Genomic DNA, 22,063 nt, shown 5'->3' with positions numbered 1-22,063 from the left:
CAAACTAGAAGGGGGCGTTGCTGTCATCATTAAACATTCCATGTGGAAACAGCGACACACGGAAGAACACACAAGGGTACACCATCATACTACTTACATTTTGTAGCCTGGTGTCAATTGTTCAATGCAGGGCGTAATTTGTGCCAGTGCTTAGCGCCGGCACTTAATTGGCAGGGCCGGGTCTAGTGGGACTCTGATTCTACACGCACGAGGCGCACAGTGCATGTAAAATGTTTTCATTTAACTTACAGCACACTTGCTAGTACTAATACTTAATTAACTCCTCAAGTCTCGTGCAGCCGCATCGCATTGTGTTTAGTTTTTCACATCTCAGTTTACCCTTAATTGTTCACGATCACTTGAATAATGAAATATTCTGAGTGGGAGAGCTCTTTGGCAGCACTCTGCCAGGTTTCTCTCTCGTCACTCTCATGCTGCTGTGTTAAAGAGCCTTGGTTCTACCGCACAAAGAATTAGGGTGACCAACTGGCATTGGTGCAAATTCAGGACGGTGAATTTAAAAATTCAGGACAAAGGGTCAAAATTCAGGACACAAATTCAGGACAGGAGGTCAAAATTCAGGACAAAACTTTAGGACAATAGGTACGTTTTACAGACACATCAGAGGTTGTGCAATAGTATATAAGTAAGCCCAGCCATTTCCAAAAGTATTCAACCATTTGCAAACCTATCCATCATGTATCCTTCCATCTATCATTTCACTCATCCATCCCTTCATCCATCCTTTCACTCATCCTCCATTATCCATCCACCCTTTCACCCTATCCATCTGTACACTTATCCATCCACTCTTCATCCCATCCATCCATTCACTCATCCATTCAGCCATTTACCCTTTCACCAATCCAGCCATCCTTTTACTTACTAATCCTTCCACCCATCCACTCTTTTAGTCATCCATCCATCCTCCCTTTCTCTCTCCATCGACCCTTTCACTTAGCCTTCCTTCCTTCCATCCATCCATCCACCCATCCATCCATCTACTCATCCACTCATGAATCCATCCATTGCCCCTATCACTCATCCATCTATCATTTCACTCCTTCACACATCTATTCATCCTTTTGTCCATCTACTCTCCCTTTCACTCACTCATCCATACTTACACCCACCCTTTCACTCATATGTCCATTCATTCACCCTCGCACTTATCAATCCATCCATCCATCATTTCACACATCCACCTACCCCCCATCATCCACCCACCATCCACACACACACTCATCCATCCTTTCACCCACCCACCATCCAATCCACTGATCCATCCTTTCACCCATCCACCATCCACCCACCCACTCATCCATCCATCCTTTCACCCACCCACTCATCATCCATCCATCCATCCTTTCACCCACCCACTCATCATCCATCCATCCATCCTTTCACCCACCCACATATCCATCCATCCATCCCTTCACCCACTCTCCATCCATCCATCCTTTCACCCACCCATCCATCCATCCCTTCACCCACTCTCCATCCATCCATCCATCCATCCGTCCTTCCCCTCATCATCCATCCATCCATCCCCTCATCATCCATCCATCCATCCCCTCATCATCCATCCATCCTTCCCCTCATCATCCGTCCATCCTTTTCCCTCATCATCCATCCATCCTTTTCCCTCATCATCCATCCTTCCCCTCATCATCCATCCATCCTTTTCCCTCATCATCTATCCATCCATCCATCTGTCCTTCCCCCTCATCATCCATCCATCCTTCCCCTCATCATCCATCCATCCTTTTCCCTCATCACCCATCCATCCTTTCCCCTCATCATCCATCCATCCATCCATCCTTCCCCTCATCATCCATCCATCCTTCCCCTCATCATCCATCCATCCTTCCCCTCATCATCCATCCATCCTTTCACCCACCCCCTCATCATCCATCCATTCCCTCATCATCAATCCATCCATCCCCTCATCATCCATCCATCCACCCTTCCCCTCATCATCCATCCTTTCACCCACCCCATCCTCCATCCTTCCCCTCATCATCCATCCATATATCCATCCTTCCCCTCATCATCCATCCATCCACCCTTCCCCTCATCATCCATCCTTTCCCGTCATCCATCCATCCTTCCCCTCATCCATCCTTCCTTTCATCCATCCTTCCCCTCACCCATCCATCCATCCTTCCCCTCATCATCCATCCTTTCCCGTCATCCATCCATCCCCTCATCCATCCTTCCTGTCATCCATCCATCCTTTCCCCTCACCCATCCTTCCATCCCATCCATTTATCCTGCCCTTCATCCATCCATCCTTCCCCTCCATCCATCCATCCATCTCCTCATCCATCATCCTTCCCCTCACCCATCCATCCATCCCATCCATTTATCCTGCCCCTCATCCATCCATCCTTCATCCTTCCCTTCATCCATCCTTCCTTTCATCCATCCTTCCCCTCACCCATCCACCCATCCCATCCATCTATCCTGCCCTTCATCCATCCATCCTTCCCCTCCATCCATCCATCCTTCCCCTCATCCATTTATCCTTCCCCTCATCCATTTATCCTTCCTCTCATCCATCCTTCCCCTCCATCCCTCATCCTTCCCCTCATCCATCTTTCCCCTCATCAATCATCCAGCTACCCTTCCACCCATACATCCAGCTATTTACATTTTCTCTCCATCCTTCCCCTCACTCATCAATCCATCTATCCTCTCTCATCCATTTATTCAATCTTTCATTCATCCATTCACCCTTTCACTAATTCATCCAGCCATTCACACATCCCTTCACTTACTCACTCGCCCACCTTTCCATATTAATTTTGAGCTGAGCCCTTTTGAGAAGAGGCCCATCAAGAACTTCACCCTCGCTGCAGGGGCCGTTCCAGGACTGGGACAGAAGCCACCCAGGGCGGAGACAGGATCCACCACAGGGGGGGACAAGAGCCATCACAGGCGGGGGTGGACTGGAGCCACAACATGCGGGACAGGAGCCATCACAGGCGGGGGTGGACTGGAGCCACCACATGGGGGACAGGAGCCATCACAGGCGGGGGTGGACTGGAGCCACAACATGGGGGGACAGGAGCAGGAGTCATCACAGGAGAGGGAAGGTGATCCACCAGGGTGGGCATGCAGTATTCTAGTATCATCTTGGGCTTCTCGCTCCCTCCTGCACAAGACAACGAGAAGACAGGCTCCATGTCCAAAATGCCACCCCCCACTGTGATATACAGTACTTACAGAAGATACTCTAAGAGAACTGATTGAACTGATTGTCCTCCATACTTTGTTCATCAGTGTGGGTGCGATTGTGCCATTTCTTTATTGTATTACATTATGCATGTTTGAAGAACCGAGGTTTGCTTACAATCTAGTGACAGTAATTAAACTCGGTGAAGAGAAGCACGTGCTGCCTCGGTGTAATCTGGCCGAGTCTAGGATGTTTGGGGCCCTGGGTAGAAATGGATGTGTGAGCCCCCCTCTAAATAGCAGATACAAGACGCATTCAGGGCTGTTTGCATGCGAATGGATGCCCTGCTCCTGAACCTGCAGCACCTCCCTCTGTCACCTTCACGCACCTCTTAACAGCTCATCAAGGGCTGGAGGTGTGAGGGCTGCCATCCCGCTGTGCCTCTACAGTGCTGCTGCTGCTGGGGGTCGGAGCTTTCATACAGCCTCGGAGTCAAGAAGGGAGGTGGGGGCAAGCTGTGCCCGGTTCAAATTACGGAAATGCTTTATTTACTTTGTGCGCGCCGCGCTCCCGTTTTTTTAATGGTGGACGCGGTTTTGATTTAGCAGGGTGGACGGCGTCCACCCTGAAAAACCCTCGGAAATAAGTGGGGGGATGCCGTCCACCCGCGTGGTACCCCGACTCGTGCCCTGCTGAGACTTCAGTTCGAGAAAACTATGAAAACAGCTTGAGAAAACCCAGGGACTATTACATTGAAGATAGCCCAGTACAGAGGTAATACTTTCCCTCCACACAAATTGGTGTGTATTTAAGAGAGCTTGACACAGTGGCTCCTATTATTTCAATGACCCAGACAGATTTTTAGTGTAACAGATCTTTCTGTGTGGAATTATTAATCAATATAGACCAGTATTATTCAATAACATTTTGTAAGAACAATAATAGCACAGCTAATATTTTTGTAAGAAACTGTGGTTACGCCGAACAGAGCTTTATTAGACAAGAATTATTTAAACAAACAATATTGTGAGTGTCTTTCAGGAAAGAATAAATAGACCCCTGGTGTGTAATCAAACCAGAAACAAAAGAAAAAAAGAAAAGGTGAAGTAAGAAATAAACATTGAAGGTTTATGGATTGATTCATTAAAGAGACAGCAGTTTCTATTCAGTACATTCTAAAGAGAATAAATCATTGTATCACAGTTTCGGAAACGTTATCTGTCTCTGTAAGTGTGTCGACCCATAGAAGGATAGGAGGGTCTCATCAGGACTGAGACTTCAGTTCGAGAAAACTATGAAAACAGCTTGAGAAAACCCAGGGACTATTACATTGAAGATAGCCCAGTACAGAGGTAATACTTTCCCTCCACACAAATTGGTGTGTATTTAAGAGAGCTTGACACAGTGGCTCCTATTATTTCAATGACCCAGACAGATTTTTAGTGTAACAGATCTTTCTGTGTGGAATTATTAATCAATATAGACCAGTATTATTCAATAACATTTTGTAAGAACAATAATAGCACAGCTAATATTTTTGTAAGAAACTGTGGTTACGCCGAACAGAGCTTTATTAGACAAGAATTATTTAAACAAACAATATTGTGAGTGTCTTTCAGGAAAGAATAAATAGACCCCTGGTGTGTAATCAAACCAGAAACAAAATAAAAAAAGAAAAGGTGAAGTAAGAAATAAACATTGAAGGTTTATGGGTTGATTCATTAAAGAGACAGCAGTTTCTATTCAGTACATTCTAAAGAGAATAAATCATTGTATCACAGTTTCGGAAACGGCGTTTCGACCCTTAGAAGGATAAGAGGGTCTCATCAGGACTGAGACTTCAGCTGAAGAAAACTATGAAAACAGCTTGAGAAAACCCTGGGACTATTACATTGAAGATGCCCCAATACGTAGGCCAAAATTTCCTTCCACAAGAATCAGTGTGTATTTAAGAGAGCTTGACACAACGGCTCCTATTATTTCAAGGAACCAATGAAAGGAATCCATTTGAATTTATAATATATTAGATGCTAGCTCACCTAGCAGGACTGATTTCAAAACCCTCAGTGGTTTCAAATTGTTTATATTGTTCAGCTCTTCTACAAACCCAGCCAATCCCAGGCAATCTCAGTCCTGAAGAGACCCTCTTATCCTTCGAAGGGTCACAATGCCGTTGAGACACTTACAGAAACAGACAACGTTTCCGAAACTGTGATGCAATGATTTATTCTCTGTACTCTAGAATGTACTGAATAGAAACTGCTGTCTCTTTAATGGATCAACCAATACACCTTCAATGGTTATTTCTTACATTAACTTTTCCTTTTATTTTTATTTCGGTCTGATTACACACCTGGGGTCTATTTATTCTTTCCTGACTGTCCTGAAAGACACTCACAATATTGTTTGTTTAAATAATTCTTGTCTAATAAAACTCAGTTCGGCTGAACCGCAGTTTCTTACAAAAATACTGGCTGTGCTGTTATTGTTCTTTCAAAACGTTATTGAATAATACTGGTCTATATTGATTAATTCCACACAGAAAGATCTGTGACGCTAAAAATCTGTCTAAAAATGAGTTCCATGTGAATGGCTGATTACCATGAACACCGCTTGTAAGTGGTGTAGTTCATGCCTTGCCCTTTTGCCCAGTGACTCCGGATTTGGGGGCATATTAGCAAGAACCTGGTTAAAAGTATTGCCGTTTTAGTGGTAGGAAACTGCCACTAAAATGGCGATAATGGGCTTGCTAATATGTGTTATAGAATTCCAATAGAAGCCTTGGTTAGATGTGCAGGACATCTAACATGGGCTTCTATTGGAATTCTATAATGCATATTAGCAAGTCCATTATCGCTGTTTAAGCGCCAGTTTCCTGCCGCTAAAATGGCGATCATTTTAACGAGGTTCTTGCTAATATGCCCCCTGGATCTGAGGATATCGTGCTCTGGGCTCCCAAAACCAAACACGTTTGCTTTATAGGCCTTTATTTCTAAATGTGAGCTGTGAGTGTCCTAGTGTGTACTTTGGGTGCACGTTTGCCAACCTTTCTATGAAAAATATCTGCATTTTTTTTTGAGATGTTGAAAGGCCAGGAACAGGCACCTGAACATGAACTTTTGTAAAAACCCACTGGCAGTTTTGTTTTAATATTTATTTAAGAAGAGTTTAGATGGGTTTAATTGATTACAAATCGATTTCTTCTTGTATATCATATTTTAAACTGATATTTCAAAGCAGAAAAATACAGACTTTAGCTACTTTTTCAATAGTTTTAACGTCCTCGGCGTACTAATAATGGCCAAGTTGGTACAGTACTGGACAGGTGGAAACCCTAAAAAGGTGTGCAAATGTGACTGGCGAAAGTCATGAAGTCGCAAAGTGTGTTGCCTTCACAAAACTACGCCAATGGGCAGCATTTCGTCTAGAAATTGCAGGAGAGTTCGGCAGATAAGTGAATTTCCTGTTTTCTGTCACAAAACTTACTTCCTGCATAAATCTTCAATATTGTGACTATGCTTTGGCAAACGCTGACCTTAAAGTTCACACAATCCTAGTATCTGCGAGGCAGGCGTGCCCTAAGGCACATGCTTTGCACCTTGACTGTGAGTCTAACAACACCGCACAAGGTCACCTTGCAGTCTCTGTGCCTCAAATGGCTAGGGGTTTGAGGCCCAGGAATCATAATTTTTGTCTGAAAAGGTTAACTTTTAGTCCACAACCCTCGATTCACACTTTTTTGGGGGCCACATCTAATTCCAAGTCTGAGACAGCAGCGCTATCTCCCTGCTTGCACGCCTTGTCTCAAGCGTTAGACAGCAGCGATATCCCACACATGCACACATTTTATTCCAAGCCTGAGACAGCAGAGCTAACACCCTTAAATTATGTGACCGTTACTCACCTAAACATTGATTAAATGACATTAACATTTTTATGGAGGCCCGTTCGTTCTTCATTTTTATGAGATCCTTTACATACAATATTGGTTTCCAGTTTTATCTCAAACCTTAACCAGCAGAGCTACCCCACAACATGCACATAACTAGGTCGAAGCCTTAGACTGCAGCAATATCTCTAGGCAGCCAGGCATATTATGCCTAGCGTTGGACAGCAGAGATATCTCTCGGCATTTACACATCGTATTCCAAGCCGTAGACAGCACAGATATGCCTCGGCGTGCACATATCTTGGTCCAAGCCTCAAACACCAGCAATATCTCTGTATACAGTTATGCACACATCTTATTTCAAGTCTTAAACAGCCGAGCTATATTTCAGCAGGCACACATGTTATCCCAAGCCGTAGACAGCAGAGATATCTGTCAGAATGTCCATATCTTGGGTCCATGCCTTAACCAGCAGAGATATCTCTCAGCATACATATTTAGTATCAGGCTATAAACGTCAGAGCTATCTTTCGTCAAGCACACATGTTATTCCAATCCGTAGCCAGCATACATATCTGTCAGAATGCCCATATGTTGGGTCCATGCCTTAAACAGCAGCGCTATCTCTCAGTATACATATTTAGTATCCGGCTATGGCCAGCAGAGCTACTCCTGGCATTCTCATATCCTGTAGCTGCAGACTTGCAGACAGCAGAGATGTTGGTCAGGTAGATTCAAAGCCCACACAGCAGACAGTGATCGTGGTGGGCGCGCGCCTTATGCAGCAGGACTATCCCTCACCCTCAAGTACCCTCCAGTCCCAGGCAGTCGAAGTATCAAGCAGAGCTTCGTGTTAGACAGCTGAGCGCTCAGGCGGCAAAAATATACTAAGAGTTAAATGCATCTTAAAGTATCAACAGCAGAGTTGTCGCTAGTTGCACAGAACGCACAGGCCAGGTGTCATGCTGTCTCTCGCGTTCTCTCAAACCTCAGACAGCAGAACTATCGGGCTACACAGATCTTTAACAGTAGCGTACCCGGAGGATCATGGGCCCTACTGCAGGGAAGGACATGGCCTCATGACTGCTGTTCGAATTGTAAAATACGGTAATAATCAGGGTTCATTGGGCCCTCAGGTCACTGGGCCCAGGTGTCACTGCACCTGCTGCACCAATGGGAGCCACGCTCCTGATCCTTACACTTTACAGGTTCGGATAGCAGATATACCTCTTGGATTGCACATTTTCTTAAAGACACAGCCAGCAGACCTCTCTCTCATGTTACATAAAACATACACAGGTTAGTATCAGACAACAGAGCTGTCTCTCTGGAGTACTGGTGCGTGCCAGGTCATTGTGATAAGGGCCCTGTATGAGGAGCTCTGAGGGTCTCTGGGGGAGCAGTGTGAAAATAGGGCTCGGTCTCTGGCAAAAGGCCTCAGTTTCTGGGGCTCATCTAGGCTGGTGGGGCCCAGTGAGACTATGTGTGTTGGGCCCCCCAGTGGCCACCTTCTGCATGAATTCCCTCACAACCACCCTTTAGCAGTGACCTTCAGGTCCCCATAATCACTCTCTCACTTGCTTTTCTTTTAATTTATAGCGATACTCCTACTAGTTTACATCACACACATGTTACACAGAGACAATCAATCATACATGTGTAAATCAGTGTATAGGAAATGTTACACAAGAAAGAGGACTACCAGGTGTAGGAGTCACATGTCATCCATACTGGTGGACAGTATAGGTTAAGAGTGCTTGATCTGAAGAAGCACACACTCAGAATGTAACACATTCCACCATGGCTGGGGGCTGTCTTTAGTAATAAGAATTGATTTCTACCCAAATGAACCCTTTTTGCAACATTAGAAAAAGGAAACTTTGGGGGAAAAAATCATAACGCTCTATTCTATACTTTGCAGTTTACACACAGCTCTTTGATGACAGTTAATAGCTCACTGTTCTGTATTAAGATTTTAATTCATAAATTGCAAGTACAAAAGGATTTCTCTGACAGTGGCATTAACGCACTGAGCTATTTACATGCTATGTACTTCTGTGATTTGCATGGTACATGGTACTGGTGCTTTTCAACAGGCATATTAAGCCTCTGCACTACGTTATGATGAGTCAAAACTTCCACTAGACAAATCTCCCCCTTCCCAGCAGTTCTTTTAATCACCAAAGTTATCTTGACATTTTTATTGTTGCCTGACAATTGCTTGAGGCAAGAAAGGCTGCAGAGGTGCTTTTAAATCGACTATATACTTGACAACACAGCGCCCCCAGAAGTCAGCGCCAGGTGCGGTGGCACCGAACGAACCATCCTAGAGCTGGTCCTGCATCTGGGCATGAGTTACAGCTTCAGTGGCCAATGCTGACTTTGGCCCCTTTGTTTCTCAGCAGAATTTGACTCAAAGCACCCAGCGGCTGCTCCAGAATTTAGGACTCAGTGTCTGTGGGTGACCCTCGCTTCATGCCTTAACCTCCTGTAGACGATCCTTGCTTCAGGTTTAAGCTCCTGTAGATGACGTTGCATCCTGTAGACCATTGTTGCAACAACCTGAAGCTCCTGTAGATGGACTCTTGAAGAAGACCCTTACTTCAAGGTCAAACTCCTGAACAAAATGTTGACCCCTGTAGGTTCTTTACTTGAGGCTTTGACTCCTGTAAACAACCACTGCTTCTATCCCAAGCTCTTGACATTTGTTCTTGTAGACAATGCTCACTTCATACCTACATATCTGCAGACCATAGGACTGCTGCAGGCCTGAACTCTTGTAGAGGTGAGCCTCCTTGTATACCTACGCTCCTGTAGACAGTGTTGGATCCTGTAGTAGGCCTTCACTTGAGACTTGTAGACATTGTTGGCTACGTACATAGTCTCTGCTTCAGGTGTTGGCTCCTGGAGATGCAGGTGATTCCCATCTAAACCACTGTAGACAATGTTGGCTCCTATAGGAGAGCCTTGCGTCAGACCGGAGCTCCTGTAACAAATTCTCGCTTTAGGCCTAAACTCCTGTAGACAATGATGGCTCCCCTCGGTGGTCTTCTCTTGTGAATGTTGACTTCTGGAGAATGTCCTTGCTTTAAGCCTCAGCTCTTCTAGGCATCCTGACTTCCAACTAAGTTTCTGTAGCTAATCCTGGCCAGGGGATCCACCTCTGTGTCTATCATGGCCGTAGGACTTCAGTTTGAGGGGACATTTGTGGCTTCAGACCTCATTTGTAGTAGCCGATCCTGGTTTCAGGCCTGATATGCATTAGCTGATGCTGGGCGGCTTGAGTTTCAGTGCCTGCTCCTAGCTACACACCTCAGTTTCCGTAAAGCACCCTGGCTTTGGTCTGGTTTTGTCACTAATCCTGGTTTCGGCCCTCAGTATTAGATGCCAGACATTTATAGCTCACATTCACCACAAGCCCCCTTTGTAGACGGGAATCACACCATCAGCCTTTTGACTGATGTAACCCGTCCTGAGCCAGTATTAGGCTGTTGGCTCCTATAGTCAAGCATGACTTAAGACCTTTTTTGTAGCTGATTCTGGCATCAGGCTTCCATTTCAGTAGCCAGTCTTGGATTTGGCTTTTGGGACCATTAGTTGCTTCAGGTCCTGTATCTAATCATGTCTTTATGGCCCAGATTCTGTAGCTGTGCTTAGCTTTAAGCTCTTATTACCTTTATCCAGTCCTGACTTAAGGTCTGAGTTTTTGTAGCTGATCTGGACTTCTACAGCCAATTTAAACAGTAATCTGTATCTGTTGTCAACATTGGCTTCCAGCCTCAGTTTCTGCAGTCAGTCTTAGCCTGTAGTCAGTCTGTTTCTATGGCCTTCTTAGTCTTCAGACCTCAGTTTCTTTAGGCATTCTTAAACATTGAAACAGACGGCTTCATAGCTCAGTTTCTACAGCCAGCCTTAACTTGTCACCTGTTTTTCTGGCTTGCCTAGACTTCAGTCCTCATATTCTGCAGCTGGTCTTAACTACAGGCCTTACTAATAGATTTTGCCTTGACAAATCAGTTTTTGCAGCTGATTCTGGCTTCAGGCCTCAATGTCTGTAGCCAGCAACTCTGGCGTCAGTTCTTAGTTTCTTTGCCAGGCATGGCATTGAGCCTTCATTTTAGTTGCTTCAGACTTCACTAAGTGTTTGTAGCCAATCTTGACTTTAGGTTTCGATTTCAGTATTCGATCTTGCCTCTGAGCATCTGTTTCAGTAGCCGATCGTGCTTTCAGTCTTCCGTTTCAGTAGCAAATCTTGACATCAGGTCTGTTTCTGTATCCGGTCTTGGTTTGAGTCCTCACTTTACGTTGCCTCTTTTAACCTCTGGCCTAAATCTCTGTCGCGGAACTTGACCACAGATCTTATTTTGAGTAGCCAAGTCTAGTCTCAGCTGTCACAGTCATTCTAACCTCAGGAATCAGTTTTGATGACAGGCTTTGGCCTGAGGCCTCAGTTTCTATCGCTGAACTTCACTTTGGGCTTCAGTTTTTGTTGTTGATTTTGAGTTTTGGCCTTAGTTTACCAACCTGGAGCCTGATTCTGATGCGGTTTGGAAAGCTTCCTGACCGAATGGGTTTGGGAATGGTTTCCGACCGAATCGGATCGGAAGAGTCCAACAGACAGCGTACGATGCATCCAGATGCTTCCAGGTACGATTTGGTTGGACTCCCATTAACTTCAATGGGAGCCTCTGTTCTGACAGAATGCATAGGCTGCCATTGAAGAAAGGGGGGCTGGGGAAAATTGGGCCCCCCTGGTGCCTCCCAAACTGTGCATGGCTGATAAGGGGGGACCCATGGTTTGATTCCGACTGCCGATTCGAGTCGGACGGCGCGACTCAGAAAGGATGTCCAAATCCAGCATCGCACTCAGTAGTTCGGAAACGCGGCCCATAGAGACGTACGATTCTGCTCCTTACTGCTCGGTCATTCCAAATGCCGTCTGGTTGGGATTGGGATATTCCTCACACCTAACTCGCATCATACTTGGTCGGTCGGAAACCTTTCTGAGTTGTTTGGAAAGACACGTTTCCGATCCGATTTGGAGGGATCTAATGCCATTAGGCGGCCTTCCTAACCGCATCAGATTCAGGCCCTGAGTCTTAAATACAGCCAATTCTATCTTCTGCCCTCAGTTTCTTAGTTTTGGCTTCAGGCCTCAGTATATCTGTCTGATAAAGGAATTGGGCCTTAGTTTCCCAGCCTGGTCTTAAATACAGCCGGTTCTAACTTATGCCCTCAGTATCTTTGGTTGGCTTTGGCTTCAGGCCTCATCATATCTGGTTATCTTGGATTCAGGCGTTAGTTTTAGCAGCACATCCCTGTTTCAGGCCCAGGTTTCTGGAGCTGGCCTTGCGTTGAGCCTCCTTTGAGTTCCACTTATTCTGGTCTCTGGCCTCATTTGCTGTCGCAGATCTTGACATCAGGTCTCAGGCTCAGCAGTCGATTCTAGTCTTTTGCAGCGGCCCGTCTGTTAGTTTCTGGCACTAGTCTCGGTTTAGGGGCTGAATTTCAATAGTCCATTTTAACCTTAACTACAGTGTCTGTCGCAGATCCGGATTACGACGAGTAGCGTGGCTATTGTGCCTTGAGGCCTAGAGAACGAAAGAAAATAGGACCCCCAGTCTGAACTGTGAAATACAGAAAAAATAAAGGTTCAGTTGGCCCTCAGGTCGCTGGGCCCTTGTATCACTGCACCTGATTCACCAAAGGACACTCCACACCACTCCTGTTTCTTTTGTCAGTCTTGGCTTCGAGCCTCAGTTTCATCAGTCCTTGAATTAGGGTACCAGTTCTGTTGCCGATCGTGGCCCGAACCCCAGTTTCTGTCACCAGTCTTCGACCTCTGCCCGAGTTTCAGTTACTGGTCTTCACCTCGGGCCCCACTTTCTATCACTGGTCTTGGCCCCCTGTCCCAGTTTCTGTCACTGTCCTGACCTCAGCCCAGGTTCAGTCACTGGTCTTGTCCTCCGGTCCCAGTTTCAGTCACTGGTCTTGGCCCCGGGCCCCAGTTTCTATCACTGGTCTTGGCCCTCTGCCCCAGATTCTGTCACTGGTGTTGGCCCTCAGTCCCAATTTCTGTCCTTGGTCTTGGCCCCTGGCCCCAATTTCTGTCACTGGTCTTAGCCTTCAGCCCAGTTTCTGTCACTGGTCTTGGCCCCAAGCCCCAGTTTCTGTCACTGGTCTTGGGCCCTGGCCCCAGTTTCTGTCACTGGTCTTGGCCCTCAGCCCCAGTTTCTATCACTGATCTTGGGCCCCGGGCCCCAGTTTCTGTCACTGGTCTTAGCCTTCGGCCCCAGTTTCTATCACTGGTCTTGGCCCCAGGCCCCAGCTTTTGTCACTGGTCTTGGCCCCGGGCCCCAGTTTTTGTCACTGGTCTTGGCCCCAGGCCCCACTTTCTATCACTGGTCTTGGCCCCCTGTCCCAGATTCTGTCACTGTCCTGACCTCAGCCCAGGTTTAGTCACTGGTCTTGTCCTCCGGTCTCAGTTTCAGTCACTGGTCTTGGCCCCGGGCCCCAGTTTCTATCACTGGTCTTGGCCCTCTGCCCCAGTTTCTGTCACTGGTCTTGGCCCTCAGTCCCAATTTCTGTCCTTGGTCTTGGCCCCTGGTCCCAATTTCTGTCACTGGTCTTAGCCTTCGGCCCCAGTTTCTGTCACTGGTCTTGGCCCCAAGCCCCAGTTTCTGTCACTGGTCTTGGGCCCTGGCCCCAGTTTCTGTCACTGGTCTTGGCCCTCAGCCCCAGTTTCTATCACTGATCTTGGGCCCCGAGCCCCAGTTTCTGTCACTGGTCTTAGCCTTTGGCCCCAGTTTCTATCACTGGTCTTGGCCCCAGGCCCCAGTTTTTGTCACTGGTCTTGGCCCCGGGCCCCAGTTTTTGTCACTGGTCTTGGCCTCAGGCCCCAGTTTCTTTCACTGGTCTTGGCCCCGGGCCCCAGTTTCTGTCATGGGTCTCGGCCCTAGTTTCTGTCACTGGCCTTGGCCCCAGACCCCAATTTATTTCACTAGTCTTGGCCCCGGGTCCTCAGTTTCTATCACTGACCTTGGCCCCGGGCCCCAGTTTCTGTCACTGGTCTTGGCCCTGGGCCCCACTTTCTATCACTAGTCTTGGCCCTGGGCCCCAGTTTCTTTCACTGGTCTTGGCCCCGGCCCTCGTTTCTGTCACTGGTCTTGGTCCCGGGCCCCAGTTTCTGTCACTGTTCTTGGCCTTGGGCCCCAGTTTCTATCACTGGTCTCGGCCCGGGCCCCACTTTCTATCACTGGTCTTGGCCCCGGGCCTCAGTTTCTATCACTGACCTTGGCCCCGGGCCCCAGTTTCTGTCACTGGTCTTGGCCCGGGGCCCCAGTTTCTGTCACTGTTCTTGGCCTTGGGCCCCCCAGTTTCTATCGCTGGTCTCGGCCCGGGCCCCACTTTCTATCACTGGTCTTGGCCCCGGGCCTCAGTTTCTGTCACTGGTTTTGGCCCTGGGCCCCAGTTTCTGTCACTGGTCTTGGCCCCGGGCCCAAGTTTCTGTCACTGGTCTTGACCCCGGGCCCCAGTTTAATTTACTGGTCTTGGCCCCGGGCCCCAGTTTCTGTCACTGGTCTTGGCCCTGGGCCCCACTTTCTATCACTGGTCTTGGCCGAGGTCCTCAGTTTCTGTCAGTGGTCTTGGCCCTGGGCCCCAGTTTCTATCACTGACCTTGGCCCCGGCCCCAGTTTCTGTCACTGGTCTTGGCCCTGGGCCCCACTTTCTATCACTGGTCTTGGCCCTCTGCCCCAGTTTCTATCACCGGTCTTGGCCCCGGTCCCCAGTTTCTATCACTGGTCTTGGCCCCGGTCCTCAGTTTCTGTCACTGGTCTCTGCCCCAGGCCCCAGTTTCTATCACTGGTCTCTGCCCCGGGCCCCAGTTTCTGTCACTGGTCTCTGCCCCGGGCCCCAGTTTCTATCACTGGTCTTGGCCCTGGGTCCCACTTTCTATCACTGGTCTTGGCCCTCTGCCCCAGTTTCTATCACTGGTCTTGACCCCGGGCCTCAGTTTCTATCACTGACCTTGGCCCCGGGCACCAGTTTCTGTCACTGGTCTTGGCCCCGGGTCCCACTTTCTGTCACTGGTCTTGGCCCTCAGCCCCAGTTTCTGTCACTGGTCTTGGCCCCGGGCCCCAGTTTCTATGACTGGTCTTCGCCCTCAGCCCCAGTTTCTGTCACTGGTCTTGGCCCCGGGCCCCAGTTTCTATCACTGGTCTTGGCCCCAGACCCCAGTTTCTATCACTGGTCTTGGCCCCGGGCCCCTGTTTCTGCCACGGGTCCTAACCCCAGGTTCCAGTTTCTGTCACTGGTCTTAGCCCCGGGCCCCAGTTTCTATCACTGCTCTTGGCTCGCGGCCCCAGTTTCTGTCACTGGTCTTGGCCCCGGCCCCAGTTTCTATCACTGGTCTTGGCCCCTGGCCCCAGTTTCTATCATTGGTTTTGGCCCCGGACCCCTGTTTCTGCCACCGGTCCTGACCCCAGGTTCCAGTTTCTGTCACTGGTCTTGGCCCCGGGCCCCGATTTCTATCACTGGTCTTGGCCCCGGGCCCCTGTTTCTGCCACGGGTCCTGGCCCCAGGTTCCAGTTTCTGTTACTGGTCTCTGCCCCGGGCCCCAGTTTCTGTCACTGGTCTTGGCCCCGGGTTCCAATTTCTGTCACTGGTCTTGGCCCCGGGCCCCTGTTTCTGCCATGCGTCCTGGCCCCAGGTTCCAGTTTATGCCACGGGTCCTGGCCCTCAGTCCCAGTTTCTGTCGCCAGTCTCGGACCTCATTTCCGGCGGCTGGCTCGAGACTCAGTTTCTATCACTGGTCTTGGCCCTGGGCCTCAGTTTCTGTCACTGGTGTTGGCCCTGGGTCCCACTTTCTATCACTGGTCTTGGCCCTGGGCCCCAGTTTCTATCACTGCTCTTGGCCCTGGGCCCCAGTTTCTGTCACTGGTGTTGGCCCTGGGCCCCAGTTTCTATCACTGGTCTTGGCCCTGGGCCTCAGTTTCTGTCACTGGTGTTGGCCCTGGGTCCCACTTTCTATCACTGGTCTTGGCCCTGGGCCCCAGTTTCTATCACTGCTCTTGGCTCTGGGACCCAGTTTCTGTCACTGGTGTTGGCCCTGGGCCCCAGTTTCTATCACTGGTCTTGGCCCTGGGCCTTAGTTTCTGTCACTGGTCTTGGCCCTGGGCCTCAGTTTCTGTCACTGGTGTTGGCCCTGGGCCCCAGTTTCTATCACTGGTCTTGGCCGTGGGCCCCAGTTTCTGTCACTGGTCTTGGCCCTCGGCCCCAGTTTCTGTCACTGGTCTTGGCTCGCGGCCCCAGTTTCTATCACTCGTCTTGGCCCCGGGCCCTCGTTTCTGTCACTGGTCTTGGTCCCGGGCCCCAGTTTTTGTCACTGGTCTTGGCCCCGGGCCCCAGTTTTTGTCACTGGTCTTGGCCTCAGGCCCCAGTTTCTTTCACTGGTCTTGGCCCCGGGCCCCAGTTTCTGTCATGGGTCTCGGCCCTAGTTTCTGTCACTGGCCTTGGCCCCAGGCCCCAATTTATTTCACTAGTCTTGGCCCCGGGTCCTCAGTTTCTATCACTGACCTTGGCCCCGGGCCCCAGTTTCTGTCACTTGTCCTGGCCCTGGGCCCCAGTTTCTATCACTCGTCTTGGCCCTCGGCCCCAGTTTCTGTCACTGGTCCTGGCCCTGGGCCCCAGTTTCTATCACTGGTCCTGGCCCCGGGCCCTAGTTTATGTCACTGGTCTTGGCCCTCGGCCCCAGTTTCTGTCACTGGTCTGGGCTCGCGGCCCCAGTTTCTATTACTGGTATTGGCCCCGGGCCCCTGTTTCTGCCACGGGTCCTGGCCCCAGTTTCTGTCGCCAGTCTCGGACCTCATTTCCGGCGGCTGGCTCGAGCCTCAGTTTCTATTGCTGGGAGGCAGCGTCACGCGGGCTGTACACACCGTGTCAATGAGCACAGCCGGGTTAACCATTAATCGCCCCAGAGGACCGGGTCATGCCTTTCTCAGTCAGAGACTTTCCCTTCCCACTTGGAGAATGAAAGAAGTGCTTGTTAAATCTTTAACTCCTTGGGCCTAGTGCCCCAAACACTGATAAACCGGAGTCCCGGGAATGTCTCTAGCTGGCAGAAAGTCAAAGCCTTCTGGGTGTGTGGAAATGTACCCTGAGGCTAGGGGGTGGGCGTAAAGTTCATCCCACAAGCCTGTGTCCAGTGCCGGAGGTTAGGGGCCACGTTAAGGTCATGGCAATGTATCTCAGTCTGTCCCGCTTTGAAGCTCTGGGCCGCCATGTTTAGGCTCCTGGGGTGTATCTTAATCTACCCCATACGTGGGTCCAGCCTATAAGAGTGTCCCTTAACAGGGGTATTCTGTGACTGGCTCTGTTGGGACCCTATGTGTGTATCTCGCTTTATGACCACTTTTGGGGTTCTATGTTCCTGTTTTTGGTCATCTGGTCGGTAGATCTAGTTCTAGTAATGGGCCCTGCGCCCCGATATTTATGCCCCTCGTGTGCATTTTGCTTTATTTCTTGTATTAGGGGTCAGTGTCCCATGTCTCATTTAACTGGTGTACAGTGGATTAACGCAAAATGAAGGGGCCCCTCTGCATAACGCGGACTTTGCCATCCGTGGTGGTCCCTGCCTTTGCCGCCCCGCGGTCGCGCTGAAGATAACAGGGGGAGGGGGGAGAGTCAGTATAAGGCCTCTGCTTCCCTATGTTTACTTACGACCTAGTCAGTATTGGGGACTCTGCACCCCTATGTTTGGCGAGGCCCGTGGTGTCAGTACATAATAGACATCTGCCCCCCCCCCCGTGTTTGGCTGGGCACCTTGTGTCACTCAGTACCGGGGGCTCTGTGCTCCTATTTTTGGTTAGGCCCCTAGTGTCAGTCAGTAGGGGGGGGGCTATGACCCTGTATTGGTTGAGCCCCTTGTGTCAGTCAGTATTTGGGCTCTGCGTCCCTATGTTTGGTTGAGCCCCTGGTGTCAGTCAGTATTGGGACTCTATGCCCCTATATTTGGTTGGGCCCCTTGTGTCAGTCAGTATTGGGGGGGTCTATGCCCCTATGTTTGGTTGAGCCCCTGGTGTCAGTCAGTATTGGGACTCTATGCCCCTATATTTGGTTGGGCCCCTTGTGTCAGTCAGTATTGGGGGGGGTCTATGCCCCTATGTTTGGTTGGGCCCCTTTGGTCACTCAGTGTTGGGACTCTATGCCCCTATATTTGGTTGAGCCCCTGGCGTCCGTCAGTATTGGGGGGGTCTAGGCCCCTATGTTTGGCTGGGCCCCTTGTGTCAGTCAGTATTGGGGGTTCCATGCCTCTATGTTTGCTTGAACCCATGTAGTCAGTCGTATGGGGGGAGGGGGGTATGCTCCTGTATTGCTTGCGCCCCTGATGTCAGTCAGTATTGGGGGGCCCATGCCCCTATGTGTGATTGAGCCCCTGGCGTCAGTCAGTATTGGGGGGGCTAGGCCCCTATGCTTGATTGTGCCAGTCAGTCATAGGGCTATGTGCCCCAATGTTTGCTTGAGCCCCTGGTGTCAGTCAGTAGTAGGGCTCTGTGCCCCTGTGTTTGCTTGAGCCCCTGGTGTCAGTCAGTAGTAGGGCTCTGTGCCCCTGTGTTTGCTTGAGCCCCTGGTGTCAGTCAGTAGTAGGGCTCTGTGCCCCTGTGTTTGCTTGAGCCCCTGGTGCTAGTCAGTAGTAGGGGTCTATGCCACTATGTTTATTTGGACTACTAGTGTCGGTCAGTATCAGGGAGTCCGTGCCCCTATATTTTCTTGAGCCCCTGATGTCAGTCAGTTAGTATTGGGGGGGGGGGGGCATGCCCCTATGTGTGGTTGAGCCCCTGGCGTCAGTCAGTATTTGGGGGTCTATGCCCTTATGTTTGGTTGGGCCCCTTGTCTCAGTCAGTATTGGGGGTGTCTATGACCCTATGTTTGGTTGTGCCAGTCAATAGTAGGGCTCCGTGCCCCTATGTTTGCTTGAGTCCCTGGTGTCATTCAGTAGTAGGGGTCTATGCCTCTATGTTTATTTGGGCCCCTAGTGTCCGTCAGTATCAGGGAGCCCATGGCGCTATGTTGAGCCCCTGATGTCAGTCTGTATGGGAGGGCGGGGGAAGGCCCCTGTATTGCTTGAGCCCTTGATGCCAGTCAGTGTGTGTGTGTGGGGGGGAGTATATTCACCTGTATTGCTTGAGCCCCTGACGTCAGTCAGTATGGAGGGGGCGGGGGAGGGATGCCCCTGTCTTGCTTCAGCCTCTGTGTTGCTTCAGCCCCTGGCGTCAGTCAGTATGGGGAGGTTAGGGGGGTATGCACCTGTATTGCTTCAGCCCCTGGCGTCAGTCAGTATGGGGGGGTATGCACCAGTATTGCTTCAGCACCTGGCGTCAGTCAGTATGGGGGGGAGTGGGGTATGCACCAGTATTGCTTCAGCCCCTGGCGTCAGTCAGTATGGGGGGGAGTGGGGTATGCACCTGTATTGCTTCAGCCCCTGGCGTCAGTCAGTATGGGGGGGAGTGGGGTATGCACCTGTATTGCTTCAGCCCCTGGCGTCAGTCAGTATGGGGAGGTTAGGGGGGTATGCACCTGTATTGCTTCAGCCCCTGGCGTCAGTCAGTATGAGGGGGAGTGGGGTATGCACCAGTATTGCTTCAGCCCCTGGCGTCAGTCAGTATGGGGGGGTATGCACCTGTATTGCTTCAGCCCCTGGCGTCAGTCAGTATGGGGGGGAGTGGGGTATGCACCTGTATTGCTTCAGCCCCTGGCGTCAGTCAGTATGGGGAGGTTAGGGGGGTATGCACCTGTATTGCTTCAGCCCCTGGCGTCAGTCAGTATGAGGGGGAGTGGGGTATGCACCAGTATTGCTTCAGCCCCTGGCGTCAGTCAGTATGGGGGGGTGAGTGGGGTATGCACCAGTATTGCTTCAGCCCCTGGCGTCAGTCAGTATGGGGGGGGGGGGTATGCACCTGTATTGCTTCAGCACCTGGCGTCAGTCAGTATGGGGGGGAGTGGGGTATGCACCTGTGTTGCTTCAGCACCTGGCGTCAGTCAGTATGGGGGGGTATGCACCAGTATTGCTTCAGCCCCTGGCGTCAGTCAGTATGGGGGGGTATGCACCTGTATTGCTTCAGCACCTGGCGTCAGTCAGTATGGGGGGGAGTGGGGGGTATGCCCTGTGTTGCTTCAGCCCCTGGCGTCAGTCAGTATGGGGGGGAGTGAGGGGTATGCACCTGTATTGCTTCAGCACCTGGCGTCAGTCAGTATGGGGGGGAGTGGGGGGTATGCACCTGTATTGCTTCAGCACCTGGCGTCAGTCAGTATGGGGAAGAGTGGGGGGTATGCACCTGTATTGCTTCAGCACCTGGCGTCAGTCAGTATGGGGAGGTTAGGGGGGTATGCACCTGTATTGCTTCAGCACCTGGCGTCAGTCAGTATGGGGGGGTATGCACCAGTATTGCTTCAGCACCTGGCGTCAGTCAGTATGGGGGGGTATGCACCAGTATTGCTTCAGCACCTGGCGTCAGTCAGTATGGGGAGGTTAGGGGGGTATGCACCTGTATTGCTTCAGCCCCTGGCGTCAGTCAGTATGGGGGGGTATGCACCAGTATTGCTTCAGCACCTGGCGTCAGTCAGTATTGAGGGGGTGGGGGGGTATGCACCTGTATTGCTTCAGCCCCTGGCGTCAGTCAGTATGGGGGGGTATGCACCAGTATTGCTTCAGCACCTGGCGTCAGTCAGTATTGAGGGGGTGGGGGGGTATGCACCTGTATTGCTTCAGCCCCTGGTGTCAGTCAGTAGTAGGGGTCAATGCCCCTATAGTTGGTTGGGCCCCTCGTGTCCGTCAGTATCAGGGAGCCCATGGCGCTATGTTTGCGCCCCTGATGTCAGTCCGTGTGGGGGGATGGGGGCGGGGGTATGCACCTGTATTGCTTCAGCCCCTGGTGTCAGTCAGTATTAGGGCTCTGTGCCCCTGCGTTGCTTCAGCCCCTGTTGTCAGTCGGGCCTGAGGCTCCGTGCCCGGACACCTGTTCCTCGGCTCGCTCTTTCATCCACACACCTCAGTGCTCGTGCCCGCAGGCGCTCCCTGCTCCCGGAGTGGCACCCGGGGTGACCCGGGGAGTCAGAGCTCAGGAATGCGGGATGGCGTCGGGACACCGCGTCCACTGGGCCAGCGCATTCCCCGCGCCCGAGTCACCCGCCGGCCGGGCCGGTCCTGAGCGCATTCCAGAGCCGGCGCCCTCAAGATGCGGCCGGTCACCTGAGACTGCGGCCATGAAACATTCATGGCTCCTGTCAGGGACCCGGCCCGTGGGCCTGGCAACGGGGCCCGCCGCCCCGGGCACCCCCACTCGGGGCCTCCAGACCTACCTTTCACTGCGCTGTCCTCGGGTCCTGGCCACTCTCCTTTCCCGGGTACTTCGACTTCTGCGCACCTGTCGCACCCACCGACCTGGGCCCTCAGGTAGAGGGGCCCCCTGCGATGGACCGGCCTGCCCCCAGGCTGCCGGGCTGGCTCTGCTGCTCGTCTTGGTCCGTCAGCCGTGCTACCTGTGCGGGAGAAGTCGCCGGCCGGTGTGTGTGCCTCGGAGCAGGTGTATGGGTGTTGTGTACCTGGGCTGCCTCCGCCCCCTGGCACTCGCTCAAGGTTAACCCGAAGCGGGGCCACTCCTGGCTGAGTAAACACCAGCGGAAGTGGTGAATGTCCCGAACCGGAGAAACCTGATCTCAGCGCTGCTGGCCTGCTCCGCTTACCGAGTTCGACTCCCAGCTGCTACCTCTGCGCACCGTGTGCTCGTGCGCCATTGAGAGGGCTTAGGAGGAACTTCAGGGCGGATGAAATTCGGAGTCTCCTTATTCTGGGGTAGGAAGAAAAGAGTTCCAAAGGACGAGTCAGAATTCTGTGTTATTATAGGCATTTGGGGTACAGTTTGGAAAGGCGCAATACCACCCCCAATAGCAAGGAAGACCAAGAGGATCATGGGAAATCTGACAACTAGTAAAACGCG

At 51.0% G+C, this 22,063-nt stretch overlaps 1 protein-coding gene across 1 annotated transcript in view; it reads right to left on the bottom strand.

Annotated features, from left to right (window-relative positions):
* PRR15L (proline rich 15 like) overlaps positions 1-21,735 on the bottom strand; it is a 67,801-nt gene extending 46,066 nt beyond the window's left edge. The window contains exon 1 of the mRNA XM_078645574.1: positions 21,426-21,735. The gene's annotated coding sequence lies outside the window, so the exon portion shown is untranslated. The remainder of the gene's footprint in view (positions 1-21,425) is intronic.
* Positions 21,736-22,063: the final 328 nt, after the last annotated feature.

This window comes from Lissotriton helveticus, chromosome 5_1 (assembly GCF_964261635.1).
Source record: "Lissotriton helveticus chromosome 5_1, aLisHel1.1, whole genome shotgun sequence".
NCBI classification, from domain to species: Eukaryota; Metazoa; Chordata; class Amphibia; order Caudata; family Salamandridae; genus Lissotriton; species Lissotriton helveticus.
Note: the sequence above shows the minus strand (reverse complement) of the source record. Positions and strands in the feature narration are given on the sequence as shown.